This window comes from Megalobrama amblycephala, linkage group LG16 (genome assembly GCF_018812025.1).
Source record: "Megalobrama amblycephala isolate DHTTF-2021 linkage group LG16, ASM1881202v1, whole genome shotgun sequence".
Lineage (NCBI taxonomy): Eukaryota > Metazoa > Chordata > Actinopteri > Cypriniformes > Xenocyprididae > Megalobrama > Megalobrama amblycephala.
Window position 1 is genome coordinate 10,216,931 of NC_063059.1, and position 14,194 is coordinate 10,231,124.

Below are 14,194 nucleotides of genomic sequence, written 5' to 3' on the forward strand. Positions count from 1 at the left end.
TGCAGTAGTTACAATCCATTTATTCACTTTTTGAGCATAGAGCTGAAAATACAATTTCCAACTTAACCCTTAAATGCATGACTGTTTCGCCAGTCATTCTTACATATTCGGGTCTTTATCGACCCGGATCTATATCTAACACGGAAGGATCTCTACCTGTCGCGATAATATAAAATTACTCTGATATTAGAGTAACAATTACAGAAGAATAAAATAAATCATATTTTGTTACCTTTTGGAGCTTGAAAGGGTTCAGTTTGAGCAGATGTTTTATGCCATCATCACTGTCCTCATCAGAGCTTATTTCCCAGTAAATTCAGCAAATAATGGGCTAGTTTTATGTTTGAGGTCATGAATATGAGCCCATTCGCGATCTCAAACGTATTCTCAAAACGATATAATTTTCAACATCTTTAAAATCAATATTTCGATCGCTAACAGCTTCACCAGATTCATCCTGTAACAGTTACAGTCATATTTGATTGCGTTCAGTACTTGTTCTGCAGTAAATCGCTGAGCCATTTCATGTTTTTCTTATTATTTCATTTTCTGTCTAAATGAGTCGTCACTTCAGCATTGTGTATCAGACATTGCCACCTTGTGGAATAAAGGTGAATTGCACTTATTCCGTTATCTAAGATTCAATTATTGTTCTGCAGAAAAAATATACGTACACTCATACACACCTCGGGTCGTTTGCGACCCTATACAATTTTTACAAAAAATTTATACAAAAATAGGCATTCTTTTATAATTTTATGACTTATTTTCTTGTTATATTATTTATAATGAATTGATTGAGGAATACCAAGAAGGTTGATGTCTAACTTTAAAAAATGAACGAGGAGGAGGGTAGTGAATGACGTCCCGGGTCACTAAAGACCCGAGGTATGCATTTAAGGGTTAAACTGTCGCAAATATTGAATGCTTTGGACCACAGACTTAAAGTGCCCCTATTATGGATTTTTGAAAATTACTTTTCATGTAGTGTGTAACATAGCTCTAAGTGAATGAAAACATCCTGCAAAGTTTTAAATCTGAAAGTGCACCGTATATAAAGTTATTGTCTCTCAAAAGTAAGAGTCGACTCTGAATCAATTAAACGAGTCGATTGTAAAAACGAACCCTAAGCCATTTCGTTGTGATGTCACAACGAAACATTAGCATATTGCCCGCCCACTTATTGCACGCGCAGACTCCAGCGAAAATTAATTTTTTCAGCAATACCACAGCAGTACAATCTTTTGTTGTGTTCCCATCATTTTACTGACGACTTTTTCTTAAAGCTCGGGGAGTTTAACGCAGGATTCAAAAAATGCTTGGTCTTTAAATATGGATCGATGCCGAGTTTATTTGGACCAGCTTGCTCCTCTGAATCTTAACCTGTAAGTATGATTAATAATTGATGTTTATATTTTCTAGCGATCGTTTAAAATTCGCAGTTTTGTATATTATGTTGTGTAACGTACAACCTCACCAGTATGTCTCCTGCTAACCGGCTAACTCACGTTTCTGTAGTTCTGCTATTCAGATGTGGGTCAAATATTGTCTGGTGACTTCCGGCAACACGAGCGACAGTGACCATTGGCGACAGAATGTAGCCGTGTCAAATGATGAGAGATGCAACAAAAGTTCAGAAATTGCAACTTTATGCAAATGAGAAGCGAATTTCACGAGCGACAACCAATAGGAGTAAAGACTCTCTGGAGCTTATATCAACGTTTTAAGTGCAGGCAAGACCGGATTCCGGAGCGATTTCACTGTTTTATTTGATCTGACTGTAACTACATACATGGATATAATAAAATGATGCGTGGAAAAGAAACTGTCGGCGGTCTTCTGAGTTTGATTCATACATTGATAGTTTGTGTTGTTAATTATATGATGATGTGAGCAGTTTAGCACTGCTGCAGTTCATATTAGAGTTTCCCCTGCATTGTGTTGATTATTAGGGACAAGAAAATTGATTATTTGTCAAATTCGAATGACGTTTGACAGTATGAATGAGTTTAATTTGTTGATAGACTTATCATTAATCTAGTTAATGATTTAATGCACTGAGCTCTGCAGTCAGTACACTCTACAACAGCAGAATGTTACTTTTAATTCTTTTAAATCTAATTACTAGTCGTATTAGAATGATTTCTTAGTTTTATATATCATTTGTGGTTGCATTTTCTATAGATATGATCAGATGTGCAGTCTACCAATGACAAAGAGAGACAGCACTAGGAACGCCCACAAGCGACTTCACAGTACAGAGACTAGCGACATGCAGCGACAAAGTCGCTGGCGGTGTGAACAGGGCTTCAGTAGCAACCACCCAACAATGCCTTAGCAACTGCATAGCAAGCGTCACTCACATTTATTTTAGGAAATAAAAAAAATTACTTCTCAGTTGTTTCTCATCTAATTTCTAATATAAATAATAAACTTCATGTAAGAAACACATGAGATAACTGCTGATACAGGTAAGACTATAAAGGTCTAAAATTAATGTTGAATACACACCATTCAGATCATTTGGTATTTGAAGGAGAATTTGAAAAATGTTTTATTTCATTCACTGTAAAAATGTAAAGTTGTAAATAAAACATATTATTGTGGTATGTTTTAGAAGAAAAAAACTCTTTCAGTCTTTCTACTTCAAAATTCCATGTATAATTCAATGTGTTACATGCTGATTCTTTATAATTATTTGTAAAATTTAATAGCAATTTCTGAGTGAATATTATTTGAAATTTTCTTGCATTGAAATCTGACTTGATCGCACACTTTAGTATCCTCATAATTTGAACATTTTGTGAAGCAGCAGACTTAAACAAAAGTCTCATTTACTCTGCATTCAGTCACATTGCTGTATATGTTATATTTGTGAATTGTCTCTCTTAGTTTGCATTCTTCTCTTTTAAATGTTGGGATTACCTGAGAGTGACATACAGCAATATACAAACTTCTCTGAAATTGAGAGGAAGGAAACCATGTAACCACAATGATATGTGGTAACGGAATAGAACAATATGTTCCAAATGTTGTCATGACAGCAAGGCCTCATATTCTTACAATTTGGTCAGATTACAATGACAAAACTATTGAAACTTTTGTTTCTTTTTAGATGTTTTTAGCCTCCTCAAAAGAGCTGTAATGAACATCACACAATCTCTGGAAAGCCTCCTCCTACACACTTCAACATTTCTTGAGAAAGAAATTTAATTGCACAGTTCTCAAATGATCAACATACTCATCTGTCCCTCTGATTCAATAGTGCGCGGATAAGCACGGTTGACTGAACCCACCTGGTATAAATAGACCACTGCTATTGTATGTCCTCCATACTTAAACACCTACATGTTATATAAATCACACTGTAAACTGTCTGTTCTGCAACAATAAACAATAGAAGATTTCCATAATTCAGACCGCCTCGTCCTCGCCTCACGTTCTCAACACTGACCCCACAATCCCAGGATTCCTTCCCCTTTCACAGAATGCTGCATATTGTCGCAATATTCTCTGTCCCTTTGTCTTGTCAATTTGAAAATACGACTTAATATTTAAGAAAAAACGTTTTTTGATTCTCTGAAGAAAAGAGAGCTTGCTTGTGCAAAAGTCATGGATATGATGCTAGGATGTTACGGGTGGTTTCCAGGGTGTTGCCATGTAGTTGCTAGGGTTCCTTGGGTGGTTTCTAGGGGATTACTTACTGGTCATTATATTATCTGTTTTCTGGATATGGAACAGGTTAAAGGGATAATTCACCCCAAAATGAAAATTGTGTCATCATTTACTCACCTTGAAGTTGTTCCAAACCTGTAGAATTCCAAACCATTGATTTCCATAGTATGACAAAAAAAAAAAAAAATACTATGGAAGTCAATGGGGTCCATCAAATGTTTGGTTACCGACATTCTTCAAAATATCTTCTTTTGTGTTCAGCAGAAGAAAGAAATTCATACAGGTTTAGAACAACTTGCAGGTGAATAAATGATGAATTTTGATTTTTGGGTGAACTATTCCTTTAAGGCACATTCACACCAAGGACAATGACTACAATCCGAATTCCGGAAAAGTTGGGATGTTTATTTAAATTTGAATAAAATGAAAACTAAAAGACTTTCAAATCACATGAACCAATGTTTTATTCACAATATAACATAGATTACATAAATGTTTAAATGGAGAAATTTTACAATTTTATGCACAAAACGAGCTCATTTCAAATTTGATGCCTGCTACAGGTACCTGCTACATGGTGTAGCATCTCCTCTTCTTTTCAAAACATTTTGAAGACGTCTGGGCATTGAAGTTATGAGTTTCTGGAGTTTTGGTGTTGGAATTTGGTCCCATTCTTGCCTGATATAGGTTTCCAGCTGCTGAAGAGTTTGTGGTCATCTTTAACATATTTTTTGTTTAATGATGCGCCAGATGTTCTCTATAGGTGAAAGATCTGGACTGCAGGCAGGCCAATTCAGCACCCGGACTCTTCTACGAGAAGGACATGCTGTTGTAATAGTTTTGCATTGTCCTGCTGAAATACACAAGGCCTTCCCTGAAATGGACGTTGTCTGGAGGGGAGCATATGTTGCTCTAAAACCTTTATATACCTTTCAGCATTCATGGTGCCTTCCAAAACATGCAAGCTGCCCATCCTATATGCACTTATGCACCCCCGTACCATCAGAGATGCTGGCTTTTGAACTGAATGCTGATAACACAATGAAAGGTCTCCCTCCTCTTTAGGCCAGAAGACACGGCGTCCGTGATTTCCAACAAGAATGTCAAATTTGGACTCGTCTGACCATAAAACACTTTTCCACTTTGACACAGTCCATTTTAAATGAGCCTTGGCCTAATTGAGCCTAGGACACAAGACGGCACTTCTGGGCCATGTTCACATATGGCTTCCTTTTTGCATGATAGAGCTTTAGTTGGCATCTGCAGATGGCACGGCGGATTGTGTTTACCAACAGTGGTTTCTGGAAGTATTCCTGGGCCCATTTAGCAATGTCATTGACACAGTCATGCAGATGAGTGATGTAGTGTCGTCTGAGGGCCCGAAGACCACAGGCATCCAATAAAGGTCTTTGGCCTTGTCCCTTACGCACAGAGATTTATCCAGTTTCTCTGAATCTTTGATAATGTCATGCACTATAGGTGATGATATTTGCAAAGCCTTTGTGTAAAAAGATTGTGGAGTACTTTAAAAACAATGTTCCTCAACATCAAATTGCACTCTTTCACAGATTGGAGAGCCTCTGCCCATCTTTACTTCTGAGAGACTCTGCCTCTCTAAGATATAGCTAATCATGTTACAGACCTGATATCAATTAATTAGTTAGTTGCTAGATGTTCTCCCAGCTGAATCGTTTCAAAATGTATTACTTTTTAAGCCACTTGTTGCCCCCGTGCCAACTTTTTGTAGCAGGCATCAAATTTGAAATGAGCTCATTTAGTGGATAAAAGTGTAAAATTTCTCAGTTTAAACATTTGTTATGTTATCTATGTTCTATTGTGAATAAAATATTGGCTCATGTGGTTTGAAAGTCCTTTAGTTTTCATTTTATTCAAATTTAAAAAACATCCCAACTTTTGCGGAATTCAGGTTGAATAATGATAACTATAAAGCTTTAATAATCCCTCTAAAAACTAAAAGAATAGTAGTCTACACTACAACTATAACGATAACACCACAGGGGAACGATATCCTTGGAATAAATGTAATGTTTTTTTTTCCAGCTGATAATAATACTAATAAAAAAAACACTGATAACCAATCAGAATCCATCCTGTTTTAAAGAGCTTCAGAATTTAAAGTGACCGACGCCATAACTGCAGCACGCATAAACAATGTTCATTCATTGGTGTGGACTCTAAAATAGTTATTGTTATTATCTTTATAGTTAATGTTCTTGGCATGAACAGACCTTTACTCTGTGATATTTTTTCAACCGTTTTATCATTCACCATGGAAAATTTGTAAGTATGAAAGCGCATTAAAAAAACGGCAACACTCCTATCAATTCACTATGGACAGAATAAAGTCTCGCCCTACATTTTTTCTTGTTCGAGAAGCTGTTTCTCTTGGATATACGTCATTAAAGTGAAGAAAAGACTATCGTAACTTCTGTTTCATTAATTAATTAATGAATTAATTAGGGTAAGAATTTCGAAAAAAAAATAAAAAGGTTTTTACAAGGACTCAATGGTCTCGTTGTGTCATTCCACTAAAAGTTATTCAGACTGCCTAAAAAAAAGTGTAATTTCCCCAAAAGCTTTTTATTAACTGAAGTGGGACAGATCAAGTTAATTTTTTCCCACTCTAGCACTACCTAGCATAATGAAGAGAACAGAGTTTTAACAAGGCTGTTTGAGCACCACTTAGCTTTGAGTGCATGTCCTTGCAGTTGACAGAAAAAGTGGCAATTAGGGACCAGTGTAGCCATAATTTGTCACTGGTCATCAGAGGATGGGACAGGCCTATCATTATGAAATGATAAAAAATAACCAGCTATAAAACAACAGAGAACACAAACAAAATGATCTGTTGAGCATGCATATTAGTGTGTCGGCCCAGTAAATCTATTCAAGTGCATTAACATTTGGACTGATTCAGGTCCAGATTTTGTGAACTCATTTTAAACTTCCTTTTTCTCTTTAAAGGAATAGTTCATAATTCTATCATTAGAATAGCCTCATGTCAGTTTTTTGTGAAATAATATTCCAGGCCAGTTTTATGAACTGGATCAAAAGATTCATTCACAAGTCTAACCACAAAAGAACGTTTTAAAGGGGTCATGAAATGGATTTTTTTAAATTATTATTTTATGTTTCCTGAGGTGCACTTATAATGTTAATATGAATTTGACATCAAATAATTGTCATAATTAAGAAATAAATGGCTATTTTCTACCCTGATTTTAGCCCTCTGATTTGAACACTCTGTTTGAAGGGGCGTGTCTGCTGTGAGACTTCAGTGTAAACTCCCACTGTTGTGATTCGCTGACATCTTTGCAATTGAAACATGTGGAATCCTTTCGAATATTTTTACTACATTATTATTGCATTGTATTTAGATCTATTCATGGAAGGTTGCAGTGATGAGCACTGAGCAGATGACAGACGCTGCGTCCGAAATCGCATACTTCCCTACTATATACAGGTGCTGGTCATATAATTAGAATATCATCAAAAAGTTGATTTATTTCACTAATTCCATTCAAAAAGTGAAACTTGTATATTATATTCATTCATTACACACAGACTGATATATTTCAAATGTTTATTTCTTTTAATTTTGATGATTATAACTGACAACTAAGGAAAATCCCAAATTCAGTATCTCAGAAAATTAGAATATTGTGAACAGGTTCAATATTGAAGACACCTGGTGCCACACTCTAATCAGCTAATTAACTCAAAACACCTGCAAAGGCCTTTAAATGGTCTCTCAGTCTAGTTCTGTAGGCTACAACAATCATGGGGAAGACTGCTGACTTGACAGTTGTCCAAAAGACGACCATTGACACCTTGCACAAGGAGGGCAAGACACAAAAGGTCATTGCAAAAGAGGCTGGCTGTTCACAGAGCTCTGTGTCCAAGCACATTAATAGAGAGGCGAAGGGAAGGAAAAGATGTGGTAGAAAAAAGTGTACAAGCAATAGGGATAACCGCACCCTGGAGAGGATTGTGAAACAAAACCCATTCAAAAATGTGGGGGAGATTCACAAAGAGTGGACTGCAGCTGGAGTCAGTGCTTCAAGAACCACTACGCACAGACGTATGCAAGACATGGGTTTCAGCTGTCGCATTCCTTGTGTCAAGCCACTCTTGAACAACATACAGCGTCAGAAGCGTCTAAAGACAAAAAGGACTGGACTGCTGCAGAGTGGTCCAAAGTTATGTTCTCTGATGAAAGTAAATTTTGCATTTCCTTTGGAAATCAGGGTCCCAGAGTCTGGAGGAAGAGAGAAGAGGCACACAATCCACATTGCTTGAGGTCCAGTTTCCATAGTCAGTGATGGTTTGGGGTGCCATGTCATCTGCTGGTGTTGGTCCACTGTGTTTTCTGAGGTCCAAGGTCAACGCAGCTGTATACCAGGAAGTTTTAGAGCACGTAATCGGCCCAGTGCTTTACAGCCGTAACAATTATACATGTGCCAGAGCGAGCTGCTGATGGTTTATTCTGAGATTAAAATTTGCTAGCTAAATAGGTGATTATACTTTGACAAATATTTAACCAGCTGTTTATCTTTTTTCCACAGCCAGGAAGAGCACAACATCTGCGTGGCATCGCAATCTTGTTATTATTGCAATGTTATCGTAAACAACTAGGCCTACTTTAGATCCACTCGCTGCACATTGGCTGAACACCAGTGGGCGGGGACAATGATGTGATGATGTGAAAGTAGGCATTGTTGTTTTGCTCCAACAATCAATAATTCAATTTTATTGATGACGAGGACGTTTTAAGTTATGGAACTTGCAGGATGTAATAATGATACAAAGATCTCTTATATGCCAAAAGACCAAGGAAAATGTCATGACCCCTTTAAATAAATAATGACTTAAATTTAAGTCTGTTCCTCAAACAAAGTTATAGTATAACTTCAGAAAAACGTCTTGAAAATAGTCCACAGAAGTTTTATGATGCTTTTTGGAAAAAGTGTGAGATATACATAATTCACATTATTCCTTTTGTTGAAATAAATTATAAAATTTCCATTGTTTTCCATATTTTTCCCTTTGCAGCTGCTTGAAAGCTTTGACAGAAGTAACATCTGTGAATCAATATAATCAATAACTCATATATGAGACTTTTTTCTTATAAATATAATAAATATAATTAGAGAAAAACATTACAAATGTGTACAATGCACAAATAAAACTGCTTTTGATGGGAGAATTGGAAAAGAAAACACCTCTCCAGATGAGTCTTTGATTACACCAATTTGGCTGAAACGCATGCCTGGGTTATTATTGCATGTTTTAGAGGTAATTACCTGATTGAAATCTTTTGAGGTGTTCAGTAAGCGCCTGTGCAAAAACGTCTTTCTGGTTGTCAAGTGTCCTATAAAAAGATATGAAAAAAAGAGAGAGAGAAAAAAAAAAAAAGATGATGGACGTTAAATGGAAAATAAAGCTGTCAGAGAGTTTAGTCTGCCATAGTCTGTCAGTTTCAATCACTCTCACTTTCTTTAATGGTACTATTTTAATTGCTGGCTCTCGCATTTGTTTTTTCAATAAAAATGAATTATACTTTCAATTGTTCAGCTTGTTAAGGAGAGGTGTGCTAGTACTTTTCAAAGTGATATGATTTTGACCTGGTAGACAACAAAAAAGTAATTCACATTTTGTTTTGTATATCAAGTATATCATATATTATGAAGTCTGGTATTACATAATGAACATAGGGCGGCTGTCTAAGAAAACGAGGCTGAAATGCTGCATTTGGAAATGTCACAGTAAACCTGCGCAAAGCCTCCTGGGTAATGTCGGAGAATAACCATATTTGCAGAACTTTATCATCTGTGATTACGGAATAAATTGTGTTTGCTCACTGTTTTGGCCAACTCCACAATGCTCTGATTGCTAATGTACTGCGTTTTGTGTCATTTTCAAACGGTAAATGAGCAGAAACCAGGAACCAAAACATACTGCGGCCGCAGAGTAATGGAAGATAGACTGCAAGCCAAATTCAATCAAAATTCTTATTACCTTAGTTCGTGTTGCTTTATTATTCATGTAATTTTAAAATCTGCAGTGTGAAAAGGCAATTTTGATAGAAAAGTTCAGCATGCAAATTCCATTATAAAATGCTGCTAGTTTGCGCTGAAGTGCTTATGAGCCGACGGCAAACAGTAAAAGGTTGTTTTCCAGCAACCCGCTGCCAGAACGAGAGAGTTACAGCTTGGATGTGAGTTGTGACCAGCAGAAACAAGCTGGACATGCGACTAAAATGAAACATTTGACACTCAAAACAAATCTTTAAGGCAAGAATAAAGCAACATACATTGTAGCCTATAGACAGAACAGTTTATATCAACCCAAAAGTGACAAAGATACACCATAAATTAACCGGATTCCCCTGCTTTCCTGTCCCCTGATGAATAACCTGGGATAGTGATTAATGACTAGTCATCTTTTATATACACATATAAAAAATAGATTAATCTGTCCTCTGCAGAGAAAAGTAATTTTTCACTTTTCAAAGTTAGGAAAAAAAAAAAAAAAGTGCAGAGTCAACTGTTCTGTGGGCCTTTAACAGCGGTGACATAATCTATGTGTGCACAGCTGCAGCTACAGTAAACCTACTGGATGTAGTTTATTACAGCGCTCTACCCAAATTACCTGCGACAGATTTGTGCATGAAAGCTGGTTAGCTATCACTGACCACGCAGACAGAGTTAAATGTACTCAGTGCATTGAAATAAACTGCTTTATTGTGTTACGCCAATCCTGATTTGAGGTAATGCTTCATTGGAAATGAGAAAATGACAACATGCACATATAACACAAGACTAATTGCAGGAAATATTCATTAATTCTCTGTGCCTTTTATATGGAAATTTATCAAAATCTAATTTCCTCAGGTCTCTCAAGACAATAGTCTACTCTTGTTAATTTTTCATACTGTATGATGACCACAAATTAGTATCAATAAGATTTACTTTGGATTAAAAAGACTGCAATTCACTTAATTCATTGTTTTATTCATAAATAATACATTAAATAAATAATTAACTGAGCTTATTGAAAAATAATTAAATAAACTAGAATTACATTTTTTAAAGATCCAGTAAGTAATATTTAAGAGGATCTATTGACAGAAATGCAGTATAATATACATAACTATGTTTTCAGTGGTATATAAAGACCTTACATAATAAATCGTTATGTTTTAGAATATGTTTTAGAATGAGCCATTTCTATCTACATACACCGCGGGTCCCCTTACATTGAAGTTGCCATTTTGCGCCGCCATGTTTCTACAATAGCCCTAAACGGACAAACTGCTCATTGCTTGACTGGCTACTCTCATCTGGCTGGCACACGACAACTTTTGTCCTGTGCCAGCCACCGTAGCTTCTCTGTGTTTCGAAAGGGAGGGGTGCAACCTCACCACTAGATGCCGGTAAAATTTACACATTGAACCTTTAAAGTCGGCATGAAACGGAAGTTGCGATCATCTTTTCTTCCTTATTGTGATGTATATCCAAGTGAAACGGCTTCTCGAAAAAAAAAAAAAAAAAAAAATGTAGGACGGGACTTAATTTTGTCCTTCGGGAAGTGAATCGATGGTTGTGGTTTGCTATTGCTGTGATGTCATGTGAGTGACAGGTTGTCCCGCCCTTCTGCCAGTAAACACATCATCAGAAAAGAGAAGAGATGTCACTGCAAGAGGGAGGGGGAGTTATTTTGATTAAAGATTATGAGGCATGTGAATTAAAAAAAAAAAAAAAAAAAAAAAAAAAGAGTTGTACACAGATAGATCATTTATAATAAATACTGCAATATTCCATAAAAAAATAAGAATTGTCAATTTTGATTTCATTGTGACTTTAAGACTAGCCTATAAATTATTTTATTACCCATGAGGTAAAAATCCTATGTCTGATCCCTTAAAGGGTTAGTTCACCCAAAAATGAAAATTCTGTCATTTATTATTTACCCTCATGCCGTTCCACACCTGTAAGACCTTCGTTAATCTTTGGAACACAAATTAAGATATTTTTGTTGAAATCCGATGACTCAGTGAGGCCTCCATAGCCAGCAATGACATTTCCTCTCTCAAGATCCATTAATGTACTAAAAACATATTTAAATCAGTTCATGTGAGTACAGTTGTTCAATATTAATATTATAAAGCGATGAGAATATTTTTGGTGCGGCAAAAAAAATAAATAAAAAAATAAATAATGACTTATAAAGTGATGGCCGATTTCAAAACACTGCTTCAGGAAGCTTTGGAGCATTATGAATCAGCGCCAAAGTCACGTGATTTCAGAAGTTTGCCAGTTTGACACGCGATCCGAATCATGATTCGATACGCTGATTCATTATGCTCCGAAGCTTCCTGAAGCAGTGTTTTGAAATCGGCCATCACTATATAAGTCGTTATTTTGTTTTTTTGGTGCACCAAAAATATTCTCGTTGCTTTATAATATTAATATTGAACCACTGTACTCACATGAACTGATTTAAATATGTTTTTAGTACAGGTCATTGCTGGCTATGGAGGCCTCAATGAGCCATCGGATTTCAACAAAAAATATCTTATTTTGTGTTCTGTAGATGAACGAAGGTCTTATGGGTGTGGAACGGCATGAAGGTGAGTAATAAATTACAGAATTTTCATTTTTGGGTGAACTAACCATTTAAAAAGTAATAGCACACCTCTCAGAAAATTTGAAGTTCACTAACAAATTAATTAAAATGAACATTTCCCATTTGTTAAGATATATTGAACTGTGACTGTGCTGTAAATCTAAAAGAACCTCTAAAAGAGTTTTGGCACTTTCACCATCATTAGATGGATAGACAATAGAGATCTGAGAGGATCTACCCTACGGCAAAACAGCATTTCACTGTGCTGGCCAGATGATGATCCAAATGAAGGGAGAAGCGGTTCAGATTGTGTTTTTTCAATTGGCGTGAGAACACAAACATTGATTGAGTTTGTTTGTGTGCGTGAGCATGTGGGTGTGTTTGTGTAGGACTCATTATCATGTGACAGATTACAACATACAGTACAAGCTCAAGAGGGGAAGTTGGAGTGAGGGCTCTGTGTGGTGTTTTTGTTGTGTGCGTGTGTAGAATTTGTGACTTTTCTATGCTCTCATGTATTCAGCTCAAAGGGGGAATGTGAGCATAACAGGGAAAGTATGGGATTTGTTCTTTTATCGTACAGATTATCTCATCTGTGGCAGCATCCTTATCCGTCACTGTGCTATTGTTTACATATAAAGCATAATTTCTCATAAATAAGTAATCTTTCTCAGAATTTTTACCTGATAGTTCATATAAAAATTATTTTTTCAACTCAAAGTAATTCTTAAAAGATAACAAAAGAAGAACATAGTGTATAATTTAAGAAATACAAGCAAGAGATGGAGTTTTATGTACTGTAATATACATTTGGCTAATGCTCTGTTAACCAAACTTACCAGGTAACTCTTTCCCCGCCAGCATTTAAAAAAGAAAAGAAAAGTATGAATATCTGAACATACAATATATTAAAAGAAAGAACAGAGCCTCTGCTTTAAAAATAAATAAATAGAAATTAATCTAGCTTCATGCATTTTTTTTTTTTTTATAAACACTTGAATGTGGGTAATTTTCATAAAAAAAACATTTCGAACAAAAAGCTGGATCAGATTCATAACGATAATCAAAACAGAGTAGATCGAATCAGCACACCCAAAAGCTTGCACAGTCCTACACCTCTTTGTGGGTTCGACACCTCTTTGTGGGTTCACGCTAGCTTACATGTGCATATTCAATGCTTCTATCACTTGTTTCTGCTGCTTCTTCACTTGTTTTTGGGTCTAGAGATTCTGTATTCTTTTAGAAGATGCGTAATAGCGCCCCATACCATATAGCATTGAAAACATCTACCGCTTTTTCACCATCGAGCCACCATCGTTACCATTACAAACCATTCTTGGCCCGAAATTCTCATCACGGTTGGCTAACCATGCTGGTAGAGTAAGTGTAGTGACGTCGCAATTGGTCACTTCTCTGTTGCCTGGCTAACAGTTTCTCTGTAGCTGGCCAAGTGAGCTAATTAAGCAATGTGAAATTAATAATAAAATTAAAAGAAATATCTGATCAACCTCCATAATGCGGTGGAAAAGCAGGAAATTCCGTCAATGGCGTTGAGTGTTTCTCAAACGGAAGGCTGCGTCTTAGTACGGCTGCATATATTGGCTGCCACGTCATCAAGGTCCATCAAAGGACATTTGAGTTTAAAAGATCATTTAATGCTGAGGAGGACTCTAGACTATAATCTGAGATGTTCCTCACTGCAGAACATGAAATCCAGGGGGCAAGGTTGGATCCGGATCCAACTCCTCCCACTTTATATATATATAAGAAGTGTCTCGCTAAGAAGCGTCTCTCTGCAGCCTGCGGTGCGTGTAGGACCAGAGGGGTTAAACTGGCCCACATCCAAGTGTGACGTCAGAAGCAAGGCCAG